The sequence below is a fragment of the Periophthalmus magnuspinnatus genome, chromosome 7 (assembly GCF_009829125.3).
Source record: "Periophthalmus magnuspinnatus isolate fPerMag1 chromosome 7, fPerMag1.2.pri, whole genome shotgun sequence".
In the NCBI taxonomy this organism is placed as follows: domain Eukaryota; kingdom Metazoa; phylum Chordata; class Actinopteri; order Gobiiformes; family Gobiidae; genus Periophthalmus; species Periophthalmus magnuspinnatus.
Genome location: NC_047132.1, coordinates 1,391,591 through 1,404,868, shown reverse-complemented (window position 1 = coordinate 1,404,868; position 13,278 = coordinate 1,391,591). Strand labels below are relative to the sequence as shown.

Here is a 13,278-nt window from a genome sequence, read left to right as displayed (position 1 = left end):
CAGGCTAATTTGCATATTATGGGTGCAAAAGCTGAACACGTCGCACTGATTGTGGAGCTGTTTTAGTTCAAATCCTGTTAGGAGTCGCATATATCATCAGTGCTCCGAAGGGAGAACACAGGTTACTGCTGAGCTTTGAGGCACAGAGAGGAGCGCGGGAAGCCATGTTTATAATGGGATCAACACCATTTTCAAAAATAGATACATTAATATGAAAAAATGAATAAACAAAGAAATTGTGTATACATAACTTAAATAAATTGTTTTACAGATGCAAAATTTAACCTTGCTGATGCTTGTTCCCATGGAGATGTCATTGGTTTCCCTGGAACATCCCACACTATGGCATTAAACTTGTCTATTCAATCACAGGCATTTTTATTGTTCAAAAATATACTGGAAAACATGCATTGTTACTGTGAGTGGGTCTCCTTTCCACATATATGACCTGTAACTTGGCCTTGTTGTGCCTCATGTTTGTTTCCATAGTTTATTGCCATACAATAAACTTACATCTAGGCGATGCAATAACATCACCATGGAGACAAGCAGGTACTTGTCTCTACAAAAGTTACATTGTGCTCCTTCAAACTTGCAACTAGTAAAATGTAAGAGAGACACATTCTGCAAAAAGTAATTGTAAAATTTAAACTTCTTGTCCTGTTTTCAATCATTTTCATGGCAACCAACTTCCATTCATTGTCAGTCCTGGGTCTGACCAAGACTCAAGATCTGGACATCCCGTCTTCATACTTGATCTGATTGAAGTGAACCCTGCTGCACTTGTGGCAAAGTACACTTCAAACTAGATTCTCACCAACAAGCACACATCAGATGTCCCAGTCCTGAGCCTCACAGACCAAACTAAAGACTAAAACACAAATATAAACATGTGCACCTATCAACATTAACATTAAATAGTAATAAACCTGTTGTGGTAGGCACGTAAATGTAAAAAAAAACAAACAAAAAAAACAAAGCAGATACAAGAGTTAACAATGGACCCAGATTGGGGAACTCTTTACTTTGCAAAGATGTGAGTCTGGTCATCAGGGAATCTTCCCCAGTGCAGGTGGGCGGGATTAACATGTAGATTAGCCAATCAGGGACATGCATGGCAGTCTAAACAGGTACTCCCAGACTTCCTGTGCCCCAGACACTTCCTCCAGTGCCTCCCAAGGGATCCCATGGCTCAGACATAGTCCCTCCAGCATGTCCTGGGTCTTCCCCATATCCTCCTTCCGGGGAGGTGCTCCTCACCGTATTTCGAAGGGAGTGCCCAGCCACCCTGCGGAGGAAAGTCATTTATGAAAAAAGATATGGAAAAAAATAACATAACAAAACACTGATGTAATGAGCAAAGCACTGTTAATCTGAGTTGAAAGAAATTAGATTTTGTTCTGAATGAAGGGTGACCAATGAACTCCTTTTTTCACATGGATCACTGAAATAAACAAATCTAACTGCACAGTATTGTCTGAATCTGCCTAAAGATGCAATAAAGAAAGTGGTGATCAGACATGATATCCCTTTGTTTTAAAAAATGAGACATTCTGGACATTCTGGACCTGCTTGCAATATATAATCTCTATGTACAAATAAATAAATAAAAGTGTCAAATGCAAAGGATTTTTGTAAAAGAAAACGAAAATATTGTAGTCTTGTTGTCTTGACCCCAAAACACATGGCCTTTGAAGAATCCACTGGTCCCTGCACAATGGCCCTGATAGCTCCTCTAAAGTGTGAATAATGCTGTGATTCTTCTCTCAGGACTCCAGCCCGACCTGCTTCTCCTGTGGTGACTCAGCCAGGGGCCATACAACGGGCTGCTATTTTTACCCCGGTCCCCGCACCCTGGGGACACATATTGTCTTTGACTTTGTTATTCCTCAGCCCTCGAAGTGACGCGGTGTGGTGACAGCTCCTCCGCTCCTCCGACTGGCTGTGCTCGCTGCCGTAATTGGAGTTGTGGATTTAGGCCGGGCTGTTGGCAGTAATTGGACTGCAGCCAATTCTCTCCCCCCTCTTCTCCTTCCTTCTCCTGGTGCAGGCAGACGGGCAGCAGCTCCCTCCCCAGACCTGGCTGCTCCCGCTGGGCTGCAAACACAGATCTCTCCCCCCCGTGTGTTCCAGATTTGGGGATGGGATGGCAGTAATGAGAGTAGTGGTCAGAGGGACGAGGACTGGGTGATGGACGGGGAGCTTGACTGGAACAGAGCCCGGTGAAATGTGAGCACAGCTGGAGAGGAGGATACAGAGGCTGAGTCACAGGCCTGTTTGGACTGCAGAGCTATGCCTGAGACAAGTGGATCAACAGTGGAGGATACAAACACTCTGTCCATCTTCCATCTTCTTTAATGAATACATTAATAATAGATTATACTCAACCATATGGGTTAAAATGACAGCAACCTGTTTAGGCAAAACAGCTAAACAATTACCTTAGGACGAATGAATGAATAAATACATACATGTTATTGATTCCTTATGACACCCATTGTTTCACCAGTGCTGTCAGGAGCAGTGAGCCGGTGCTGTGCCGTACTCAACGACTCATCTCTACATTTTGAGCTCAGCTTGGTCAAGATGAGTTGATACAAACTTTGCATAGAAAGACCAGGACAGCCACTGTGCCTCCAATTGAGCTCAAATTATGAAAGAGTGGTTCAGGAGCATGAGGCATCATTTTCACACATGGATTGTCCACCACAGACTCCAGACCTTAACCTCAGTAAGAATCTTTGGGATGTGTTGGAGAAGGCTTTGTGCAGCATCAGACTCGACCATCATCAATGCAAGATCTTGGTGAAAAATGAATGCAACACTGGATGGGAATAAATCTTGTGACACCGCAGAAGCGAAATCGAGACAATGCCACAGCGAATGTTTGAAGTTATCAAAGCTAATGGGAAAAACAACCAAATGTGTGAGTGTGTGACCTTTTTTTTTTTTTTTTGGTGGCAACTTTTTTTTTGGCCAAGCAGTGTATATGAAGCAAAATATATGGAAAAAAAGTAAAATAACTCACTTATTTATTAATTTATTATTATTATTATTATTATTTATTTTGTAGTTTAGATAGATCCTCAAAGTATCCTTCCTTTGTTTTGTCATCAGTGCTGCAAACCCTTGGACTTCCACTGAGCTTCTTGATGAAGTCCCTGAAATGTTTCTGTGAGAGCCAAGGAATACCAAAAGTACAAACCAGGGTTTAAATCAAAGTGTGGCTATTTTTAAATTGTTTAGATCTAAAACAACTTTTGAGCTATTTATTATTCATTTATCACATTCCATATCCACTTTGGCACATGCTTTAGTGCGGTGCCCTTTTATCTTTCCAATATGGTGGGAGATGGATCTGATAGAAGGTGAGGTTACCCCCAAAATTCTAACCTCGTAACCTAGCGTCAAAGTTCAGGGCCCAGGTCTTTCTTTCTTTCTTTATGCTTTATTTGTCAGGGACCGTGTACCAATTCATTAATCTTACGAAAGAAGACATGATTTGTACCAGATTTAGTTGCTGCTGCTTTCCATGTGCAGTCCCTGGGCAGTGAACACACATTAGTCCAAACCAATTTAAAAATAAAAATAAAAAATCAATCATGTGCAGGTTTTTACAGTGAATACACAACATTACAAATTAACTAGACTCATATGGACACATTTGATTATCTAAAATGTACTTTTTCAAATTTCTAGTAAAATTATTCAAATCTACAGACAGGTGTGGTCTTAGTTTAGTCCTGCCTTTGGTCCTGCTGTAGTCCTGGTTTAGTCTTACTAATTTCCTAAAGGTACAGTACCTAACTTACTGGAAGTGGTACGCCTCCAGCATGATTCCACAGAAATAGAAAGTTAAAACCGCACTTCGGAACATTCTCTGTGGGGATACATTTATGGAGCCAGGTTTGTGAAGATGCAAGTCCGCTCACAGTAAGGATGCATGTTTGTCTATGTTTTTCAAAGCAATAAAACACAACCAAAATGAAATATCATGCGTTTATTTTAGTGTATTTTTCGGAGTTACATACTGTGACTTTAAGTTCAGTTGTTATTCAGCCCTGGTCTGGCCTAACTGTAGCTCTAGTGTTACAAAAGCAGTGTTTTCCTAAACCATAAAAAACACTAAACAAACTCCTATCCAACGTGACAATGTGTATAAATAAAGTATAAGAGGAGATAAAGTGTAAATAAAATGTTTTGGAGCCCGGTGCACACAGGGGAGACAGATGGAAAAACAACAGCACAGCCCAAACAGCACATTTCATATTGGTCTCCAGAGGGCCCGTGGATGTTGTTTTCAGTCCACAATACCGCTTTAAAGTCTTTTCCAGGGATGTGCGCGGGGTGGTGATATAAAAGCAGGAGAGGGGGGCACAAGAAGGGGTGGGGAAATGTCTGTGCAGTTTTGGGTGGGGGTGTCAGAGCAGCTGGTTTGGATTTCTTTAGAACTGTGATTTGATACGACGGTGACACAATGCACACGTTAACAAACACAGCCAAAAAAGTTTTTTAGATTGACTGAAAACTTAAGGAAAAATACAGAATGGACAGTGACTAACTGAAAAACTATAGGCCAATGCTTGTGACTGTAAAGCTATTTGTGGTCAGACTGTAATAATTATAATATGTTTTATTTATTAGGCACCTTCCTGGACACTCTAGGACAGTGGTTCTTAACCTTGTGGGAGGTACTGAACCCCACCAGTTTCATATGCACATTCACCGAACCCTTCTTTATTGAAAAATAAAATATGATTTTTTTCAAATTCAAGACACATGTATGTTTTACTGGTGCATAAAATGAACCGTGCATTAACATCACTGTGTTCAAAGAATAAAACCAGTACAATGCATGAACTCACAACAAATTACATACATACCTTTTTACAAGACTTGACCTTTTTTAATACTACCACACTGAAATGATTTTAATTTTTAACTTTATGTATTCCAATAATGAACTTATTGTATTTATGCTATTTATTATTTTTAACATTTTAACACACACCGTAACTCCACAACCAATTGTGCTTCATGTAAATTCAAACAGCATGTCAAAGCAGAGGCATGGGGCTCTTTAAATATGTTACTGTCATAACGGTAATGTGCTTCCATGGTCCCTTGAAGACGTCCAATCAGAACACAGTTGTCGCCGGGATCCTCCCAGTCAATGCTGGGGCATCACTCTGGCCGTGTCTCATGCTGTGTCTCAATTCACCAATGTGCCTTGACCTCCGCCGAACCCCTGAGACTGTTTCACCGAACCCCTAGGGTTCGATCAAACCCAGTTTAAGAACCACTGCTCTAGGACTATACAGGTTAGTACATTGAGTTGTGGCCACAGCAAACCCGGTTTGAATCCAAGTCACAGCAGATCTTTTAAGTTAAAATGTTTTTTCTTTGCATTTCGTTCAAATGCAAGAATACGACTACAGATCAGAAAATTCTAGGTTCGACTCCTGGCTAGCTTGTCTGAATTTTTAACCAGACTGTGGTCACTGGACAACTTAACTGGTCAGTCTGTAAAATGCAATTAAATTGCTGTGACCAAAATTACTGTTAATCGTCCCTCCAAGTAAATTAAGGCTACAGAAAGTTTCATTTGCTCGTCCAAATCTTTTCATTAACTGTAGGCCTTTCTATTCTCCACGTGAGTTCACTTCATTCATTCTGGCCGCTGTTTACATCCCTCCGTGCGCGGACACGCACGAGGTCCAGCGCGTGCTCGCGGAGCAGATTCTGGATGTGGAGCGAACCATCCCAGACTCTTTACTGATCATCCTGGGGGATTTTAATAAGGGAAATCTGAGCCAGGAACTGCCCAAATATAAACAGTTTATTAAATGCCCGACGAGAGAGCAGAAGACGCTGGATCACTGTTACACAACGGTCAGTGGAGCCTACAGAGTCGTGCCCCGCGCTGCTCTACGATTCTCTGATCACGTCATGGTTCACCTCATCCCTGCTTACAAACAACGGCTGAAACTCTCCAAACCTGCTGTGAGAACTTCTAAGAAGTGGACCAGTGAGGCTGTGGAGGAGCTTCGCACGTTTTTGGACACTACAGACTGGGATGTGTTCAAGGCCACAGACAATTTGGATGAGTACACAGACACTGTGACGTCATACATCCAGTTCTGTGAAGACAGCATCATTCCATCATGTACCAGGGTGACTTTAAACCCTGGTTCACACCCAGACTGAGACATTTGAGGAGGGAAAAGGAGATGGCTTTCAGGGCAGGAGATCGTGAAGGCTACAGGCGTTGCAAGTATGCGTTTAGCAAAGAGGTGGAAAAGGCTAAAGCGAAGTACAATACACGTCTGGAGCAGCAATTCTCCACCAACGACTCTGCTTCTGTCTGGAGAGGGCTTAGGCAAATCACCAACTACAGGCCCAAAGCCCCTCCCGCCGTGGACAACAAACAACTAGCAGAAAAGTTGAACGGCTTTTATGCGAGGTTTGAAGTTTCACACCCCTCCCCCTCCTCCCCCACCATCATGGACATTACCTCCAAACCCACCTCGGACCCCCCCTCCTTCCCCACTGCCCTCATAGTTGTGGAGCAGGACGTGACTAAGCTTTTCAGGAAGCAGAATCCCCGTAAGGCAGCGGGCCCAGATGGTGTCTCTCCTTCCACCCTTAGACACTGTGCTGAGGAACTGGCTCCTGTCTTCATGGACATTTTTAACACCTCCCTGGAGTCATGTCCCAGCCTGCTTCAAGCTGTCCACCATTGTCCCCATCCCCAAGAAGCCCAGGATCACTGGACTTAATGACTACAGACCTGTGGCGCTGACGTCTGTAGTCATGAAATCATTTGAGCGCCTGGTCCTGCACCACCTCAAGTCCCTCACCTCCCCCCTCCTGGACCCTCTGCAGTTTGCCTACAGAGCCAATCGGTCTGTGGACGACGCCATTAACCTGGCCCTTCACTTCATCCTCCAGCATCTGGACTCCCCGGGAACCTATGCCAGGATCCTGTTTGTGGACTTCAGCTCTGCATTCAACACCATCTTCCCTGCTCTGCTCCAGGACAAGCTCGCTCAGCTCAACGTGCCTGACTCCACCTGCAGGTGGATCACTGACTTCCTGACAGACAGGAGACAGCGCGTGCGGCTGGGGAAGAATGTCTCGGACACTCGGACTATCAGCACAGGATCTCCACAGGGCTGCGTACTTTCTCCCCTGCTCTTCTCCCTGTACAGCAACTGCTGCACCTCCAGCCACGACTCCGTCAAACTGGTTAAGTTTGCGGATGACACCACCCTCATCGGACTTATCTCGGACAGCGATGAGTCTGCCTACAGGAGGGAGGTGGACCGGCTGGTGTCCTGGTGCAGCAGCAACAACCTGGAGCTCAATGCCCAGAAGACAGTGGAGATGATTGTGGACTTCAGGAAAGTCACAGCCCCCCTGCCTCCCCTCACCCTGACGAACTCCCCCATCACCACTGTGGACTCTTTCCGCTTCCTGGGCACCTGCATCACCCAGGATCTCAAGTGGGAGCCGACCATCAGCTCCCTCATCAAGAAAGCCCAGCAGAGGATGTTCCACCTGCGGCAGCTGAGGAAACTCAAGCTGCCAGTCCAGATGATGGTGCAGTTTTACACTTCCATCATTGAGTCCATCCTCACCTCCTCCATCACTGTGTGGTTCGCTGGGGCCACTGCCAGGGACAGACAAAGACTGCAGCGCATTATGCGCTCTGCTGAGAAGGTGATTGGCTGCAGCCTTCCATCACTACAGGACCTGTACATCTCCAGGACTCGGGGGCGAGCAGGCCGCATAGCAGCTGACACTTCTCACCCTGGACATGGACTATTTGAGCCACTTCCCTCTGGCAGGAGGCTACGGTCCATTGGGACCAGAACCTCTCGCCATAAGAACAGTTTCTTCCCCTCTGCTGTTTGTCTCATGAACACTTAATAATATCTGCACTAAACTGGACACTTAATAACACCGGTCACTTTAATAAGCCACTTTGCACTGTTGTTCTGATGCTGCTGTTGTACATATTTTCTCCCCTTAAGTATTTCATTTGATTTTTTTTTTTTGTAAGCATATCTTTTTAACTTTGTGCATGCCCTTATTTTTATTTGTATTTATTCAGTGTGTTTATGTTGCACTTTTTCACCGAATCAAGTTCCTAGTTTGTGAACTGTGTTCACAGACTATGGCAATAAAAGTCTTCTGATTCTGATTCTGAAATAAAGGACATTCAGCAAGTAAATCTTCTGGGCAATTCGGTCTTTGTAGGTTGATTCCTCTACTGTAAGCTCTCCCACAGTAAAGCCGTGATCGTATAGAGGTTAGTACTCTGCGTTGTGGCCGCAGCAACCCCGGTTCGACTCCGGGTCACGGCAGGCTTTCTACACATTTTCCAAGTTGAAATGTTTCTTTGCATTTCATTCAAATGCAAGAATATATTTTAACTATCCAAAACGAACAGTGCAAAATATTTTGGCAACTTTTACTAATGTGACAAAATATACAATCCTCTTTTGTGCAGTTATACTATTTCACGTCTTTCAAATATGTGTTGGGCGATCTTTGATCAGTCATACCAGTAGTACAAGTTCATGTAATGGGGGGTAGTGCATGGACTCGATATATGTATATACATGGGCACAGCTAACAAGCTACTGCCAGAAATCACAGCAGTCTGGGCTAGTGGCGCAATGGATAACGCGTCTGACTACGGATCAGAAGATTCTAGGTTCGACTCCTGGCTAGCTCGTCTGAATTTTTAACCAGACTGTGGTCACTGGACAACTTAACTGGTCAGTCTGTTAAATGCAATGAAATTGCTGTGAATAAAATCACTGCACTGGGTTACAAAAAAAACATTTTTGAAAGTTGTCTGTGTTTTTTCAACTGAATTAGGACCATTTTGCACCGCTGAATCCAAAAATGATATCCATTTTTCTCAGTCAGGTCAGGTTTTTATGCTAATTTGATTTTGAAAAATCCAATCTTCTGACTGAATTGATTACAATTTTGTGACATTATCAGTTGATTTTCTTTAATATTTCTCATCCAAAAATGTTTTAGGAGATAAAAAATAGTTTTCTAACATAATGTATTAATTAAATGTTACATTATGTTAATTGATAAAGGTAAGTACATGTAAATTGGAATGTTACGTTATCATTGTGCAAAATTCAGGACATGAACTTCTGCTTCTATGAACCCCTTGAATGCTCAGCAGCAGGGATGTCTCTCTTCAGAGTCCAACAGTAATCAGCCATCATGACTGCATCCCAGCGTCCCTGATACCTGCTCTCCATCTCTTTTATGTCCTGATGGAATCTCTCCACCTGCTCATCACTCAGTGATCCCAGATTCTCAGGAAACCTGAACATTTAGCTCCTTTTGGGAAAAAGGATGTGGAGCATCATCATTAAAACCACACTGGAGGAATCTTTGTCACTGATGTCAGGAACTTCTGCAAAGACAGGTACTGGAATTTCATCACAGTGAGCTACAGGACAACGTGCTGATTCACGGTCAGGATACTTGAGGCTGCTTCGGTTCTTTCTGTTGATCCCAGTCACATCAATAGCCCAGAAGTAGCTATATGTCAGCTCCCTCCAAACCATGGGAATTCCAAACTTCAGACAACTCTTCTTGCCTTTAGTCGCTGACGCAGATACTCGGTGCATGACTTGCATGCCATGTGTGGCGCCCAAGCTTCATCTTGGTCACCAAGTTTAATCCCAAAATAAGCATGGTAAGCACGCTTTATGAAACTTGTGACTTGATTCCTGTTAGGAACATTGGTGTATTCACCGCAGATGTAGCAGAATATGTCAGGCTGATTTTTGCAAGATCTTCTAGTCAAAGCCATTTCATTCACTTGTAATATAAAAAAAAACAATTAGTCATAAGTTGGCACATGCAAAATCTTCAGAATTTGTTTATAGCGAGAAATATAACAGAATTTTGCATCATATGACGTGAAAATACTCATACATGTAAACAAAATTGTCCAAAAATAAATATGTAGCTTAGTTCAGAACATTGACCTGATTGAGCAAAACCAATGTGATTTTTGGATTAAGCACATCAAAATGATCCTAAATCAGCTAAAAAATCTTAGACAATAAATTTAGTGTTGACCAGTGCTGTCAATCATCTCTCCAAGTAAATTAAGGCTACAGAAGGTTTAATTTGCTCATCCAAATCAAGGACATTCAGCAAGTAAATCTGATCAACTGATTTTTTCTGGACAATCTAGTCTTTGTAGGTTGTTGTAGGTTGATTCCTCTACTGTAAGCTCTCCCACAGTAAAGCCGTGATCGTATAGAGGTTAGTACTCTGCGTTGTGGCCGCAGCAACCCCGGTTCAACTCCGGGTCACGGCAGGCTTTCTACACATTTTCCAAGTTGAAATGTTTCTTTGCATTTCATTCAAATGCAAGAATATATTTTAACTATCCAAAACGAACAGTGCAAAATATTTTGGCAACTTTTACTAATGTGACAAAATATACAATCCTCTTTTGTGCAGTTATACTATTTCACGTCTTTCAAATATGTGTTGGGCGATCTTTGATCAGTCATACCAGTAGTACAAGTTCATGTAATGGGGGGTAGTGCATGGACTCGATATATGTATATACATGGGCACAGCTAACACGCTACTGCCAGAAAACGCAGCAGTCTGGGCTAGTGGCGCAATGGATAACGCATCTGACTACGGATCAGAAGATTCTAGGTTCGACTCCTGGCTAGCTCGTCTGAATTTTTAACCAGACTGTGGTCACTGGACAACTTAACTGGTCAGTCTGTTAAATGCAATGAAATTGCTGTGAATAAAATCACTGCACTGGGTTACAAAAAAAACATTTTTGAAAGTTGTCTGTGTTTTTTTCAGCTGAATTAGGACCATTTTGCACCGCTGAATCCAAAAATGATATCCATTTTTCTCAGTCAGGTCAGGTTTTTATGCTAATTTGATTTTGAAAAATCCAATCTTCTGACTGAATTGATTACAATTTTGTGACATTATCAGTTGATTTTCTTTAATATTTCTCATCCAAAAATGTTTTAGGAGATAAAAAATAGTTTTCTAACAGAATGTATTAATTAAATGTTACATTATGTTAATTGATAAAGGTAAGTACATGTAAATTGGAATGTTACGTTATCATTGTGCAAAATTCAGGACATGAACTTCTGCTTCTATGAACCCCTTGAATGCTCAGCAGCAGGGATGTCTCTCTTCAGAGTCCAACAGTAATCAGCCATCATGACTGCATCCCAGCGTCCCTGATACCTGCTCTCCATCTCTTTTATGTCCTGATGGAATCTCTCCACCTGCTCATCACTCAGTGATCCCAGATTCTCAGGAAACCTGAACATTTAGCTCCTTTTGGGAAAAAGGATGTGGAGCATCATCATTAAAACCACACTGGAGGAATCTTTGTCACTGATGTCAGGAACTTCTGCAAAGACAGGTACTGGAATTTCATCACAGTGAGCTACAGGACAACGTGCTGATTCACGGTCAGGATACTTGAGGCTGCTTCGGTTCTTTCTGTTGATCCCAGTCACATCAATAGCCCAGAAGTAGCTATATGTCAGCTCCCTCCAAACCATGGGAATTCCAAACTTCAGACAACTCTTCTTGCCTTTAGTCGCTGACGCAGATACTCGGTGCATGACTTGCATGCCATGTGTGGCGCCCAAGCTTCATCTTGGTCACCAAGTTTAATCCCAAAATAAGCATGGTAAGCACGCTTTATGAAACTTGTGACTTGATTCCTGTTAGGAACATTGGTGTATTCACCGCAGATGTAGCAGAATATGTCAGGCTGATTTTTGCAAGATCTTCTAGTCAAAGCCATTTCATTCACTTGTAATATAAAAAAAAACAATTAGTCATAAGTTGGCACATGCAAAATCTTCAGAATTTGTTTATAGCGAGAAATATAACAGAATTTTGCATCATATGACGTGAAAATACTCATACATGTAAACAAAATCGTCCAAAAATAAATATGTAGCTTAGTTCAGAACATTGACCTGATTGAGCAAAACCAATGTGATTTTTGGATTAAGCACATCAAAATGATCCTAAATCAGCTAAAAAATCTTAGACAATAAATTTAGTGTTGACCAGTGCTGTCAATCATCTCTCCAAGTAAATTAAGGCTACAGAAGGTTTAATTTGCTCATCCAAATCAAGGACATTCAGCAAGTAAATCTGATCAACTGATTTTTTCTGGACAATCTAGTCTTTGTAGGTTGTTGTAGGTTGATTCCTCTACTGTAAGCTCTCCCACAGTAAAGCCGTGATCGTATAGAGGTTAGTACTCTGCGTTGTGGCCGCAGCAACCCCGGTTCGACTCCGGGTCACGGCAGGCTTTCTACACATTTTCCAAGTTGAAATGTTTCTTTGCATTTCATTCAAATGCAAGAATATATTTTAACTATCCAAAACGAACAGTGCAAAATATTTTGGCAACTTTTACTAATGTGACAAAATATACAATCCTCTTTTGTGCAGTTATACTATTTCACGTCTTTCAAATATGTGTTGGGCGATCTTTGATCAGTCATACCAGTAGTACAAGTTCATGTAATGGGGGGTAGTGCATGGACTCGATATATGTATATACATGGGCACAGCTAACACGCTACTGCCAGAAAACACAGCAGTCTGGGCTAGTGGCGCAATGGATAACGCGTCTGACTACGGATCAGAAGATTCTAGGTTCGACTCCTGGCTAGCTCGTCTGAATTTTTAACCAGACTGTGGTCACTGGACAACTTAACTGGTCAGTCTGTTAAATGCAATGAAATTGCTGTGAATAAAATCACTGCACTGGGTTACAAAAAAAACATTTTTGAAAGTTGTCTGTGTTTTTTCAACTGAATTAGGACCATTTTGCACCGCTGAATCCAAAAATGATATCCATTTTTCTCAGTCAGGTCAGGTTTTTATGCTAATTTGATTTTGAAAAATCCAATCTTCTGACTGAATTGATTACAATTTTGTGACATTATCAGTTGATTTTCTTTAATATTTCTCATCCAAAAATGTTTTAGGAGATAAAAAATAGTTTTCTAACAGAATGTATTAATTAAATGTTACATTATGTTAATTGATAAAGGTAAGTACATGTAAATTGGAATGTTACGTTATCATTGTGCAAAATTCAGGACATGAACTTCTGCTTCTATGAACCCCTTGAATGCTCAGCAGCAGGGATGTCTCTCTTCAGAGTCCAACAGTAATCAGCCATCATGACTGCATCCCAGCGTCCCT

The 13,278-nt window shown here is 42.0% G+C and overlaps 3 non-coding genes across 3 annotated transcripts; all 3 read left to right on the top strand.

Annotated features, from left to right (window-relative positions):
- Window positions 1-8,670: 8,670 nt before the first annotated feature.
- Window positions 8,671-8,743, top strand: trnar-acg (transfer RNA arginine (anticodon ACG)). The gene has a single exon. It is a non-coding gene; the product is annotated as a tRNA-Arg (tRNA).
- Window positions 8,744-10,670: 1,927 nt separating this feature from the next.
- trnar-acg (transfer RNA arginine (anticodon ACG)) lies at window positions 10,671-10,743 on the top strand. Its single transcript has one exon. It is a non-coding gene; the product is annotated as a tRNA-Arg (tRNA).
- Window positions 10,744-12,671: 1,928 nt separating this feature from the next.
- trnar-acg (transfer RNA arginine (anticodon ACG)) lies at window positions 12,672-12,744 on the top strand. The gene has a single exon. It is a non-coding gene; the product is annotated as a tRNA-Arg (tRNA).
- Window positions 12,745-13,278: the final 534 nt, after the last annotated feature.